General features: G+C 42.3%; 2 long non-coding RNA genes across 2 annotated transcripts; both read right to left on the bottom strand.

The window, feature by feature from the left end:
• Positions 1-5,625: 5,625 nt before the first annotated feature.
• LOC144988476 (uncharacterized) lies at positions 5,626-10,082 on the bottom strand. The gene is made up of 2 exons (XR_013652407.1): positions 9,927-10,082; positions 5,626-9,770 (listed from the first exon to the last, which is right to left on the bottom strand). It is a non-coding gene; the product is annotated as an uncharacterized LOC144988476 (long non-coding RNA).
• Positions 10,083-10,341: 259 nt separating this feature from the next.
• On the bottom strand, positions 10,342-12,447 carry LOC144988477 (uncharacterized). Its single transcript, XR_013652408.1, has 3 exons — positions 11,949-12,447; positions 10,854-11,861; positions 10,342-10,771 (listed from the first exon to the last, which is right to left on the bottom strand). It is a non-coding gene; the product is annotated as an uncharacterized LOC144988477 (long non-coding RNA).
• Between the last annotated feature and the right edge of the window lie 395 nt (positions 12,448-12,842).

The following is a 12,842-nucleotide window of genomic DNA, read 5'->3' as shown; positions in this document are numbered from 1 at the left end:
AGCCCTGAACTCAGGCATGTGGTCGTTAAGGACTTAAAAGCAGGGGAACCGGAACATGATAAAAGCTGAACTTGGACTAAACCAAACAAAAAAAGGACAGGAGAAACAGAGGGGGTCCAACCAAGCAGAAGAGAAGCGTCCCCTGAGACTCCCTTCAGGGACAAATGAGAAGAGTGCATTTTCCCATGTTTGTTTACAACTTAACCTGAACAGTGTTGATGTCTGTGACCATAGAGCCTCCAGTCAGTGAGTCCTTTTTCACAAATGCCTATAAAATGAAAATGTCATTTTCTGTATGAATTTCTTCCACGTGTGGAAGTCAGGACAGTTTCTTTGGAGGTTTGTGTTCCCTCATCTGTAAGAATTCCATCGTATTTCTGCAATAAATATGTGTTTAATGACAGTACAATGAAAGAAGATGGTCACCCTTCATGCAGATGTGGATGCTTTGTCTGATGGATAGTGTTTTATTGGTGTTTTAAGGTTTGATCATTAAGGTCTTTATGCTTCTGTTCTCCCACTTTAACCCCTCTACCTTTGAGCTATTCTCAGCCACCAGCCATGACGAACAGTCCAGCCCTGTGGCTCTTGGACAGGTGACTCATGACGACTCTGCTGTTGGTGAATGTTGTGTGACTGTGTTTGGTACCAGTCCTGATCAAGTGAGAAATCTGTAACTGGAACCCGTTGAAAGTGCAGTGTTTTCACAGTACAGTATGTTCTGCAGCACTCGTGTTCTGAGGGCTTCGTCAGACGGTTGCGTTGCCACACCTGCTGACATTTGCATCACAATTCTGTCCTAATCATATGCCACCCAACCAGCTCCAACAAACTCGGTAAGGGCTTACTGAGAAAAACTCCTCCCTCTGAGAACAAACATTTCCACAGCTAAGTTAGAGTTGCAGCCCCACCCTACCCGATCCTAAATTTGGGATGTTTGTGTGCACGGATAAAAAGGGGATTGTGTTGGTGCTTGGTCTGCTGCTCTAGTCACTGTGGGCAGGGATCCAAGAACAGGGAGGGACAAGAAATTAAGACCCTTTATTTGAGTTAGAATTTATTAATTTAATTGTAAATTTTCATGATAATTATAATTAGAATAATTATTATTTCCATTTGAAATTTTTTCATCTTTGCATGTACTTTCTTTTAAGTTCTGTAGTTGCTGGTTTCCTGTCTTTTACTCATTGACTGGATGAGAACTGGACTGAGTGACCCCTCCCCCCTGGCATTCCAAACACAAAGTACCTGCTGGCTCCATGAAGCCAAATACCAATTTTTGTCACTCACTCAGTCAGAATAATCATTCTTGATCTGGTGTCTTTTTAGCATCTTCTTGATGATCCTTATGTTTCATCTAGTGCTAGTTATTCAAGTTTAGCAAAGGCCAAAAGACACAGTTAATAGAGGTTCACATTAATGACCAGCACATTAACCCTTGTTCTATCCTAGGCACTTTAACGTTGAGAGTTGGGTCATCTAGAGCAGTGTTTTTCAACCAGTGTGCCGCGGCACACTAGTGTGCCGTGGGAGATGGTCAAGTGTGCCGTGGAAAATTGCCCTCATTCACTGATCAAAAACATTTCCCATCTCCAGGATTTCAGCTCTGTGTTCATCCAAACAGGCCCTGATAAAACCCTGAGGAGTTAGGAATATAAAAGATCGTAAAATACTTTTTCTTTGCGTTTATTTTATTTTATTAAAGACATTTTGATAAGAATGACCCTCCCGCGATTCAGCTGCACCTTCGGCTGTATTTGGGAAAAGTCCCGCCCCTTTAACTGTCTCCACCAATCATTCTTGAAGGCTTAATCACATGTCATCAGTCTGACCAATCAGAAGTGGTTAAAGTCTTCACTTCCTTGTCCCGATTTAGCTCGTAAAGTCGCTCAGTGCTAATATAAATACCAGCTAAAGCTCGTCTTTAGCGGTGTAGCTTTCCACAGAATCCGGTATCAGACCGTGGAACAAGTGAACAAAACAATGAAGCTCCGAAAAGCGATCTTCGGCCGTTTCATGCACTACATCTCCCATGATGCATTGGCTTGTGAGAGTGACAGCGCAAAAGGAGATCTGTTGTTAAACGTCTTGAAACCAACGAACACACCTAAAACTATTTTTAAATCTTCTAACTTAACTTTTATTGCATCTTTTAGAAAAAAACAGCTGCAGTTTCCAGCTTTTTCTGCAACAATTATCTTAAAAATGCATGTGAGATTGTGGAGGGAGGCGCTGTAGATCAATACAGACTATGAGTTTCTCCTTCTTTTTTTTAAATTTTTGGATGCTGGTGTGCCGCGGGATTTTTTTTAAGGTTAAAGTGTGCCGTGGCTCAGAAAAGGTTGAAAAACACTGATCTAGACCCACTAGACAGTGCTCTGAACCTTTTTTCTTCAATGATTTGTGATCTTCACTGGTGTCCATGGATTACATGAAATCTTTCCACCTTTATCCACCTTTGTCATGGTAGGGAGAACACGTCAATGGAAGGGAGGGTCATCTGGACCCCTTAGGATAGCACAAGGGTTAAGTCCTGGGTTGTCAGAGATCAATGTCAGGGGGGTATTCCAGAAAGCAGGTTATGCTAGCTCCCACGGTAAGTTTGAGGCTAAGGAAGTTGATAACCTCAGCTTTCGGTTCCAGAAATGGAGGTATGTTTCAGGGTAGGTCAAGTTGCCATAACAACTCATGCTCTGAACATAACCTGGTCCGGAGCAGGTTTAGTTGAAGGTTAGTTTGTTTACAGAGAGATGAAGCAGCATGGCGTGTCCATTTGAAGATGATTTAGTGGATGAAGAAGCTCAGATAATACTTTTTCCACCATGAGCCTGTCTGGACGGATTTGGGTTTAAGTGTGGGTTTTTGACCAAATGTGTTTAGTTGTTTAGCTGTTTTACTGTGTTTTACCGTGTTTTGCCGAGTTACTTTGACCTACTATGCTTACGTCTCTGCACCATGAGTGAGAGGAAGGGAGAGGATGATGAGTTTATATAGCACCTCTACTGATCATTAATGTAATGATAATCTTGGAAAATTCCTAAATCAATTTATGCTCTCTGTACATGTAGTTTTGTTCTTTTTATTGTTATAAAAATGAGGATCTGCCGGCTCAAACTTAGACATATGAGAGTTCAAGAATTATAATTCATTAAGATGGAAAAAAGATTAATTGACTTGGAGTAATATGACATTTAGTTAGATAAATATGTAAATTTGAGTTCAATAAACAATTATTGAGTTTTATTGACCTAAGAAATTAGGTTAAATAAATGTAACTCAATTAATTGTTACCAATAGAAGTAATTCATTTAAGTTAGCAAAATTGGATAAGTTATTTATATATATATATATATATATATATATATGTATATATATATATATATATATATATATATATATATATATATATATATATATATATATATATATATATATATATATATATATATATATGAGTCACAGGGAAAATGGAAATAAGATCAGAATCTTTGCTTTTCTGGTCATTTCTGCGTCTCATCATTGTTATGGTTTGGGTTTCTTTGTATTGATTTTTGCTTTCCGTCTTGTTTCTGTCATGTTTAACTTCTGGGGCCTGTTTCAGAAAGGAGGTTAAGTGTAAACTCTGAGTGCATTAACCCTGAAATCAGGGAAAACCTGGGTTTTCCGTTTCAGAATGGGAGGTTTGTTAAACCAGAGAAAGCAGAGTAAGTCAAACCCGTTTCTGAAAGAGAGCTAACTTATACTCGGAGTCCGTATCCATGGTTACTTATGCTGTGAACCTAACCTGGTCGGGAGCAGGTTTTATTCTCCAAACTCAAAGTTTCTGCCGGTCCCCTCCCCTTTTTAAAGACGAACGACGTATTTTTCGCTTTAACCTTCATTGCCCACATTTCTGTCACACAGAGACGGTCTAAGTGACAAGAATGGCTTGTCCTTTTTTGGAGGACCCAATAGACGAGGAGGCTGCATTAATTCATAGAGAATTACATTTACCTCGTACGAGGATTTTGAGAAGACTCGATTTCTTTTTCATTTTTAGCTGCTGCCATGTTCTTTTAATTCCTGCAGGATTGCATCTACATGAAAATGAAATCAGGGACATTGAATTAGATTAATGTAACAATTATTTTTTGGAAACACAATTTGCTAGCACTGCTTACTTTCTTAATCCCATATAAACCTATACCACTTGACCAATACAATGGTAGTGTTGCAGTGTGTGTGTGCTGAGCGGGGTGCGATCCACGAGAGACAAGGGGAGGGGCGATTGCAGGTGCAGATGGGGGGGTGAGCACGGAGCAGAGGTGTGTGCGTGGTAATTATTGTGTGTTCGGAGGACGGAGCACTTAGTTAAATAAAGAGAAGGTGTCATTCCCAGAATAACTGTTTTGGAGTCATTCTTAATCCGCTCTGAAGGTTGAGGGTTTCCAACGGGAAGTGAACCCCGAAGGAGAATTCCCTTCGGCCCTGAAGGAAATCTCCGCTGCGCTTCTGACCACGGTCGGAAAGAAGAGAGAAAAGAAAGGAGAAGTCTTCGCGCAGCGAAAGGTTCAACAGTAGACAAAAGTTCACTTTTAAAAACACAGTTGCATGTATTAATATTAAAATGACCAACGTTTGCAAGAGGGGAAGGTTAACAAAAAAGTCCTCTAAACATTACCGACGTTAAAGGCATTTCCCCCCCCCAGATTGGTTCTGCAGCATTTCATGCATTTACACCAGGAATAACACTTCAAAAGTACACCTTAATATCCCCATTTTTTATTTCACTCCTTACGCTATTTAAAAAGTTATTACAGTCAATATTTTATAACAATGATTTAAATGCAAACTTGCGCATTAACTTGAGCAGCTATGTTTTTCCACGCTAACTGTCTCTGTTTTGCAGATGCAGCGGTGTTGCTTTTCTTCCGGAATATGTGCTCATATTCACTGTAACTCTGCAGCAGCACGTCAAGTTCAGCTGGCGAAAAATACGCAGACCTCTTTTTTTTCACGGTTGCCATGGTGACTCGTGATATCTGCGCTCCATTGATAATGGCTTCTTATAGTCGCGGTGCGCACGCTTAACTCCGAATCAGTCCACTCAGAGTTGATTGACCTAACTCCGATCAGCTTCTCTGAAACAGAGAACTCAGAGTTGTTAATCTCCCGATTGACCAACTCAGAGTTCAAGTTCAACCTCAGAGTTGGTCGAACCTCCTTTCTGAAACAGGCCCCTGTTTCCTGATTTATTTTAAAAGATTTAATGTTTACTGTTAGGTTTACTGTTATGAACTGGTTCCAATCTCTCCTGATCATGTTCACCTGTGTCTTGTCTGTCCTGTCTGTATTTAAGTCTCGTCTCTGCCTTCCTCTTGTGCTGGGGGGTATTCCAGGAAGCATGTTTAAACTAGCCTGACTTTAAGCCTGAACTCTGGCTGAAATCCGCCTGAACTTGCTTACTCTGGGTATGTCGGTTCCAAAAGACCGGATATGAGTTGGCGTAATTACGCTCGACTTGGTAACCCTGGGTTAACGCACAGCAGGTACATAAAGACATTCTCAATAGATCGCCGATTTCTGGAGTCACCATGGAAACGCGTGGAGAAAAAAAAAAAGAAAGCGCGACACTTGAGACGGAAGTGAGACGGAGTCTGAGATTTTAATGACGGCGGATAGAAATTATAAGTCCATCAAAAAAGTAACACGGCTGAAAGATAATTTAGTTAAATTTATTCAAACTCAATAATTGTTTATACAACTCAAATTTACGTATTTATCTAACTAAATGTCACATTACTTCATTAATCTTTTTTCCATCTTAATTACTTATATTTCTTGAACTTTCATATGTCTAAGTTTGAGCCGGCAGATATGCTCATTTTTATAACAATAAAAAGAACGGAAAAAAATGCACGGAGTGCAAAAATTCATCACAGAATATTCCATCACTGTCATAACAGGTTTGGGTGGTAGAAGTGCTATATAAACTCATCATCCTCTACTTTACTCTCACTCATGGTGCAGAGACGTAAGCATAGTAGGACCAAAAAAAACAACTAAACACATTTTGTAAAAAACCCACACTTAAACCCAAATCCGTCCAGACAGGCAAAGGGAATGATATCCCAGAATCCCTTGCGGTGCCGATTTAACAGCAGCATCAAAGTTACACCTACTTGATTGAATTAATTTGAATAAAAGGAAAATAATTGTCTGAAAACTATGTGTTATTTTTAAGGTGACCTAACAAAAAATGATTTATCTTAACTGAAGCAAATAATTAAGTTAGATCAAAGTAAAAAAGTTTATCTTTCCAACATCCATATGTGGTCTTATCACCCTCTCACTCATGGTGGAAAAAGTATTATCTGAGCTTCTTCATCCACTAAATCATCTTCAAATGGACACGCCATGCTGCTTCACCTCTCTGTAAACAAACTAACCTTCAACTAAACCTGCTCCGGACCAGGTTATGTTCAGAGCATGAGTTGCCATGGTAACTTGACCTACCCTGAAACATACCTCCATTTCTGGAACCGAAAGCTAAGGTTATCAACTTCCTTAGCCTCAAACTTACCGTGGGAGCTAGCATAACCTGCTTTCTGGAATACCCCCCTGGTCCATTAACGACTCTTCCCTGGCTGTCATTTCCGTGTCCGTCTTCTGTCCTGTTTACCTGGTTAGCCCACAGTGAGCTTTGGTTGGGGTATTCCAGTTTTCATGCGTCACATGAAAATGGAAATAAGATCAGAAACTAATACGTTTACTTTGTCTGTACTTCTACTACAAGCAGAAACTCTTTCTTTTGATGATGCAGCCGTGTTAGTTTTTTGATGGACGTCTAATCTTCATACGCCGTCATTAAAATGTTCAACTCCGTCTCACTAAAGTATAGCGCTTTCTTTTTATTTCACCACGCGTTTCCATGGTGACTCCGTAAATCAGCGATCCATTGAGAATGTCTTTATGTACCTGCTGTGCATGAGCATTAACCCAGGGTTACCAAGTCAAGCGTAATTACGCCAACTCATATCCGGTCTTTTGGAACCAACATACCCAGAGTAAACAAGTTCAGGAGGATTTCAGCCAGAGTTCAGGCTTAAAGTCAGGGTAGTTTAAACATGCTTCCTGGAATACCCCCCTGCTTAGCAGCGCCTTCTGTTTGTGAATAAACCCCTTGCCCTGGGACCGTGTGCCTCCCGTCTCTGCATTTTGGGTCCTTCGTGATCACCAGCCCTCCCTAACCTGACAATCTTGTCCTTCCACTGCAACCAAGCCATCAAGTTAAAGTCAACTTTATTGTCGATTCTTCACATGTGCATCACAAATTCTATTTCTTACTCTCTCATGCCTGTTCAAGAGAAGAAAATAAAAGGAAAGAAAAGAAAGACAATTTACAACATTTGCCAATAAAGTGCGAGTGCACTTAAGGCAGCAGGGGGGGGGGCTCGTTTGAGAACTGTTCATGGGGGGAGAAGGGTGGTGGGTAGGTGGGGAGAGTGTGTTTAGCTTCCTGATGGCCTGGTGTGTGAAGCTGTTTCTGAGTCTGGTGGTGCGGGAGCGGAGGCTCCTGTACAACACACACCCCCCCCCCCCCCCACCACCCTGAGGGCAGAAGGCTGTACAGGTTGTGTGCAGGGTGATGTGCTTCCTTATTTTTTGTTAGTGCTTTGCGGGTGAGGCGGGTGATGGGCTCCCATGATTCTCCTGGCTGTGTTGACTATGCGCTGCAGGGCTCTCCTGTTGCTGTGTGTGCAGCTGCCCCCCCACACAGTGATGCAGCTGGAGAGGATGCTCTCGATGGTTCCTCTGTAGAATGTGGTCATGATGGCTCGTGAAGCACCTGATCTTTTTAGTTTCCACAGGAAGCAGAGACGTTGCTGACCTTTCTTTGCCAATGATGTGGTGTTTGCGGTCCAGGAGAGGTCCTCACTGATGTGTACCCCTAGGAATTTTGTGCTGCTCACTCTCTCCACAGCAGTACCATCAATGATCAGTGGCAGGTGTTGAGTGTGGCCCCTCTGGAAGTTGACAACAATCTCCTTTGTCCTGCTGACACTTAGCTGGAGGTTATTATCTCTGCACTATTTTGTAGCAGATCTACCTCTTCCCTGTAGTGGGTCTCATCGCCCTTGGTGATGAGACCCACCAGAGTTGTGTCGTCTGCAAATTTCACAAGGTAGTTGGTGCTGTGGGTTGTTGTGCAGTCATGTGTCAGCAGGGTGAAGAGCAGCGGACTAAGCACACAGCCTTGGGGTGCCCCGGTGTTGAGAATGATTGTATTTGAGGTGTTGTTGCCGGCACGTACTGTTTGTGGTCTTTGGCTGAGGAAGTCAGCAGCCAGTTGCAGATGGGGTGATGGTGTTAACACCCAGCTTGTCCAGTTTGCAGATGAGTTGCTGTGGTATTATTGTGTTAAATGCAGAGCTGAAGTCTATGAACAGCATTCTCACATATGCGTGCTTTTTGTCTAAGTGGGTGAGAGCTGGATGAAGAGCAGAACAAATGGCGTCCTCTGTCGATCGTTTGGGTCGGTATGCAAACTGAAAGGGGTCCAGGGTGGGGGGAAGAGTGGACTTGATGTGTGACATGACTAGCCGTTCAAAGCACTTCATGATGATGGGCGTTAGTGCTATGGGGCGGTAGTCATTGAAGCAGGATGGTGATGGTTTCTTTGGCACAGGTATGATGGTGGTAGCCTTGAAGCATGATGGGACGATGGCTTTCTCCAAGGAGATGTTAAAGATGGCGGTGAAGACATCTTTTAGCGCCTCTGCGCAGTCCTTCAGCACACGGCCCGGGATATTGTCTGGACCCGTGGGTTGATGGTGGAGAGTGTCCTCTTCACGGTGGCAGTTGTCAGGTGCAGAGTTTGATCCTGGGGGGAGGGGGGCGTTTTCTGTGGGTGTGTGCTGTTTAGTCCTTCAAAGCGTGAAAAGAAGCTGTTCAGGTTGCTGAGAAAGGGGGTGTTGTTCTCACAGCCCTGTGGTGCAGGCTTGTAGTCTGTGATGGCCTGGATGCCCCGCCACAGGCTCCGTGCATCTCTGCTCTGCTGTTGTTGAAGTGAGAAGATACTTTCCTGATGCCCAGGGACAGGTCGGCTCCTGCTGTTCTTAGGCCAGCTTCATCCTCTGCTCTGAAGGCATTGTCTCTGGCCCTCATCAGCCCTTTGACTTCCCCTGTCAGCCATGGCTGTGATTGGCTCGAATGATGATGCTTTTTGTGTGTCACATCATCGATGCACTTTGTGATGTAGGAGGTTACTGTATCTGTGTACTCCTTGATGTCTGTCAGGTTGTTGTAGGTGGCAGTTTGTTAAACATGTCCCAGTCTGTTGTTTCAAAGCAGTCCTGAAGGGCAGAGGATGCTCCCTCTGGCCACACTCTTACTTTCTACTGCTTTTGCAAGTTTCCCCCTTTGTCTGTATGCAGCTGTTAGCATAACACTGATGTGGTCTGATGCTCCGATGTGGGGGAGGGGGGTTGCTCTGTTGGCTGTTTTGTGAGGAGTGTAAACAAGGTCCAGTCTGTTATTTCCTCTTGTTGGAAAGTGCAGATGCTGATGACATTTTGGTAGGACTGCTTTGAGATCAGTGTGGTTAAAGTCTCTGGCAAGAATGATGAAGCCATGTAGTTAAACAAATACGTTATATCATCTGCTTTTTATTTGGACTTTCAATAAAAAGCTCTTCTATTTAACTTAAACTCACATGACGTTGTTGTCTGAAGTATCTGAAGCTGTGGCGTTGCTCCGACTCATCTGTCTGAAAGTTTACAGATTATCCTCTGTAACAAAACACAATGAAGCAGCAGCTAAAATCTGGATCAGTCGTTTCTAATTAAGTTAAGCAAGTGAGCGACCTTGGGAGCAATTTCAGGCAGATAACTCTGGCAGGCGTTTACTTCGGTTACTCCGCCAGGGCGGTTCAGTTAATTACTCACCTGTTCAGCGTCCTATTTAAGTCCAGGTGTGTAAGCTGTTCATCTTTCTTCACTGCAGGGCTGCGTTTGTCGTCCCACCCTCGTCCCCGGCCTCCACCTGTGAGCTCCGTTAGAGGTAGTTGTTACTAATGATGGGACGATGATACCTCAAGGAGTGTATTGACACACTAAACAAACTGTGTCGGCACTGTATTGATACTGTGTTGGTCACCCAATAGTGACCCCTGCAGTAGTTTTAGAATCATTGCAGGTAAAGAAATTCTTTGTTCGTGTAAATACTAAAACTGAGTTGGTATGTAAACTACAGCAAATTAGAGTAAAAATTCAGAGTTACCATTTTTTAACTTATGTGCACATTTGTCAACTTAACTGTTAAATTGCTTATTTAAATTATTTTTTTATCAGACACTGGTTTATTTTGTAATGTCTTACAAAACAAACCAGTGTCTGATAAAAAAATAATTTAAATAAGCAGTATAATTTTATAGACACAATGAACCTCTTTGAATCTTAACTGTTAAATCCTATGAAACAAAAGACAAAAAAGTGATTAGTTCATGAATTTTAATTGAGAAACAAAAGTTTTTGGAGTGTCTTTGCTCCAAGGCCATTTCTCCTCTTACACACCAGCTCCCTAGCCTTGGAAAATACTCTTTCGCATGGTACAGACGATGATGGTGAGCAGAGGGTTTTAAGTGCAAGATGATGAAGATGTGGGTATATTTCCTGGTTCCATTTCCAATATTGCAAAGGATCTTGGTTTCTGGGTGTGTTTGTTTCTGCCAGGTAGCGTTGGACTTTAGCTGTTGCGTTCCTCGTCTTCTGGGTCTCTGCAACCTCCATATCTAAAGTTTTCCAAAAATAGTTAATCGTTACTTTATTATCACATGATATATCATATCACAAATACAGAATGTATTTTCATACCTGAACTGGGTTCTGACCCATGTGAAGAGCTAGGCTCTTCTTCTCTTGGCTCCTCATTTCTTCTGCACATTCTGACTGCAGTCTCTTCACCGCTTCACTTGCCTTTTGCCTTTTTTTGAATCTATTCTTTTTAAATCTGGGATCTAACAGAGTTGCCAGAGTCATCACACAGAGATTCCATGCCGCAAATAGCGTCAGTTAGCCGCTTCCTCAGGTTTTTAGCCAGTTGCTGAGCAGCTGTTTTTGTTACTGTTGTGGCCTGACGTTGAAGCTCAATGTGGAGCATTCTCATCATGGGAATGACCTTCGACCCAGAGACCCTTTTTTCCTCAGACAGTTCTCTTGTAGCTGAAATTCTTCAGGAGTCAGTGGCGTAATATCATGTCTCAGTGAGGCCAGTGACACCCAGACTGCCTCCTTCTGCTCAGTCATTCTTTCAAACATTTGGTAGGTGCTGTTCCATCGTGTTGGTGCCTCATTTATTCATTTATGGCCCGGTGTTCCCAGCTGTTGCTGTATTTGAGTGAGCTTCTCTTTAGCAGTCACGCTCCATCGAAAGTATGTCACAATGTGTCGTGTTTTGTTGCGTATTTCAGTTATTGTTGGGATTTGATCACATGATTTTCTCACAGTTAAATTCAGGGAATGGGCTATACAAATGGTGTGCCGTATTTGCAGCATTCGAGCACGTGCAGTCATGTTTGCTGCTGCATCAGTGACAAGACACCTGACCTTTCCTGCTATGCCCCACTCCTCCATGAGGCTCCTTTTAACCGTGGCAATGTTTGCTGCTGTGTGTTTTTGAGGAAAATGCTGCACTGCCAAGACTGATGATTGGAGTTCATGGCTTTCTTTGTCCACATAGTGGCCAGTAACTGCTAGATATGCCTCCATATTCATAGACGTCCACATATCAGCTGTTAAAGTAACAGCAACGGCACTCTGGAGATCCTTTTTGGTTTTCTCCTTTTCCTCCTCATATCTCTGGCTCACCAAGTCCTTGATGGTCTGAAAATAACCATACAAATACGGTTACACCAATAAAATATAGTTATGTAGTTAGTACAAACATATAATAAAAATCCTTAAACATACCTTTCTGCTTGGTAGAGCATACGAGGGTACAAGAAGCTTCAGGAGCTCCCTGAATCCTGACAGTCTTTGATCATATTGACCACTGCCTCATCCACTGCAAGCCAAGAGGAACTATTTTGTCAAAAGCTTAATAAAAGGACTGTAATTTTTACAAACAATATCAAATAGACATAAGACGACATGGTGGTGTAGTGGTTAGCACTGTTGCCTCACAGCAAGAGGGTTGGAGGTTTGATACCAGGCCTGGAGCCTGTCTGTTTGCATGCATGTTTTTTTTTGTAGCACAACTTTTAGAGAGAATTTCACATACCTGGGGTATTCTCACGAGTATCTGCCAATTCTTCATTGCCATGCGTAGCTCTATAATGCCTCAGCATTGATGAAGTGCTGTTATTGATATAAGATAGCTCTGTGGAACAGAGCCGACACTTCAGCTACAATAACATAACAAAGTTAATTTATCTGAAAACAATTCAAACCTCTTACCAGAACATTACATTCACATGTTATAGAAAATAGACACCCTATCTCATGATTACGAGATCAGGATCTCATAATTACATGATAACATGAATAAAAGCAACTGTAAGGCTCTTTAACTGACTATCATATGTATCACAGGTCATTCACTTGATAAACTGATAAAGTGAGTGCAATGCGCCACTGTAAAAAATAGTATATAAAGGAGAAAAAGATTTACCTTGTTTGGCGTCAAGAGATCAAAATTATTCCACACCGGGGAAAACTTCCTAGGACGATCCAGGATCAAGCAGAACTCCATCCGACAAACCCACGACATGTTGATACAGTTTGTTTCCGGATAAACACACTTTGGCGCGGCACATCCAAACGATACAGTTCCTGTATCGGTCACGTGATCCTTTCTTAAAGCAG

Source organism: Oryzias latipes, chromosome 20 (assembly GCF_053564925.1).
Source record: "Oryzias latipes strain Hd-rR chromosome 20, Olatipes_Hd-rR_3.1".
Classification (NCBI taxonomy): domain Eukaryota; kingdom Metazoa; phylum Chordata; class Actinopteri; order Beloniformes; family Adrianichthyidae; genus Oryzias; species Oryzias latipes.
The sequence above is the reverse complement of the archived record's forward strand: the minus strand, read 5'-3'. Positions and strand labels throughout refer to the sequence as shown.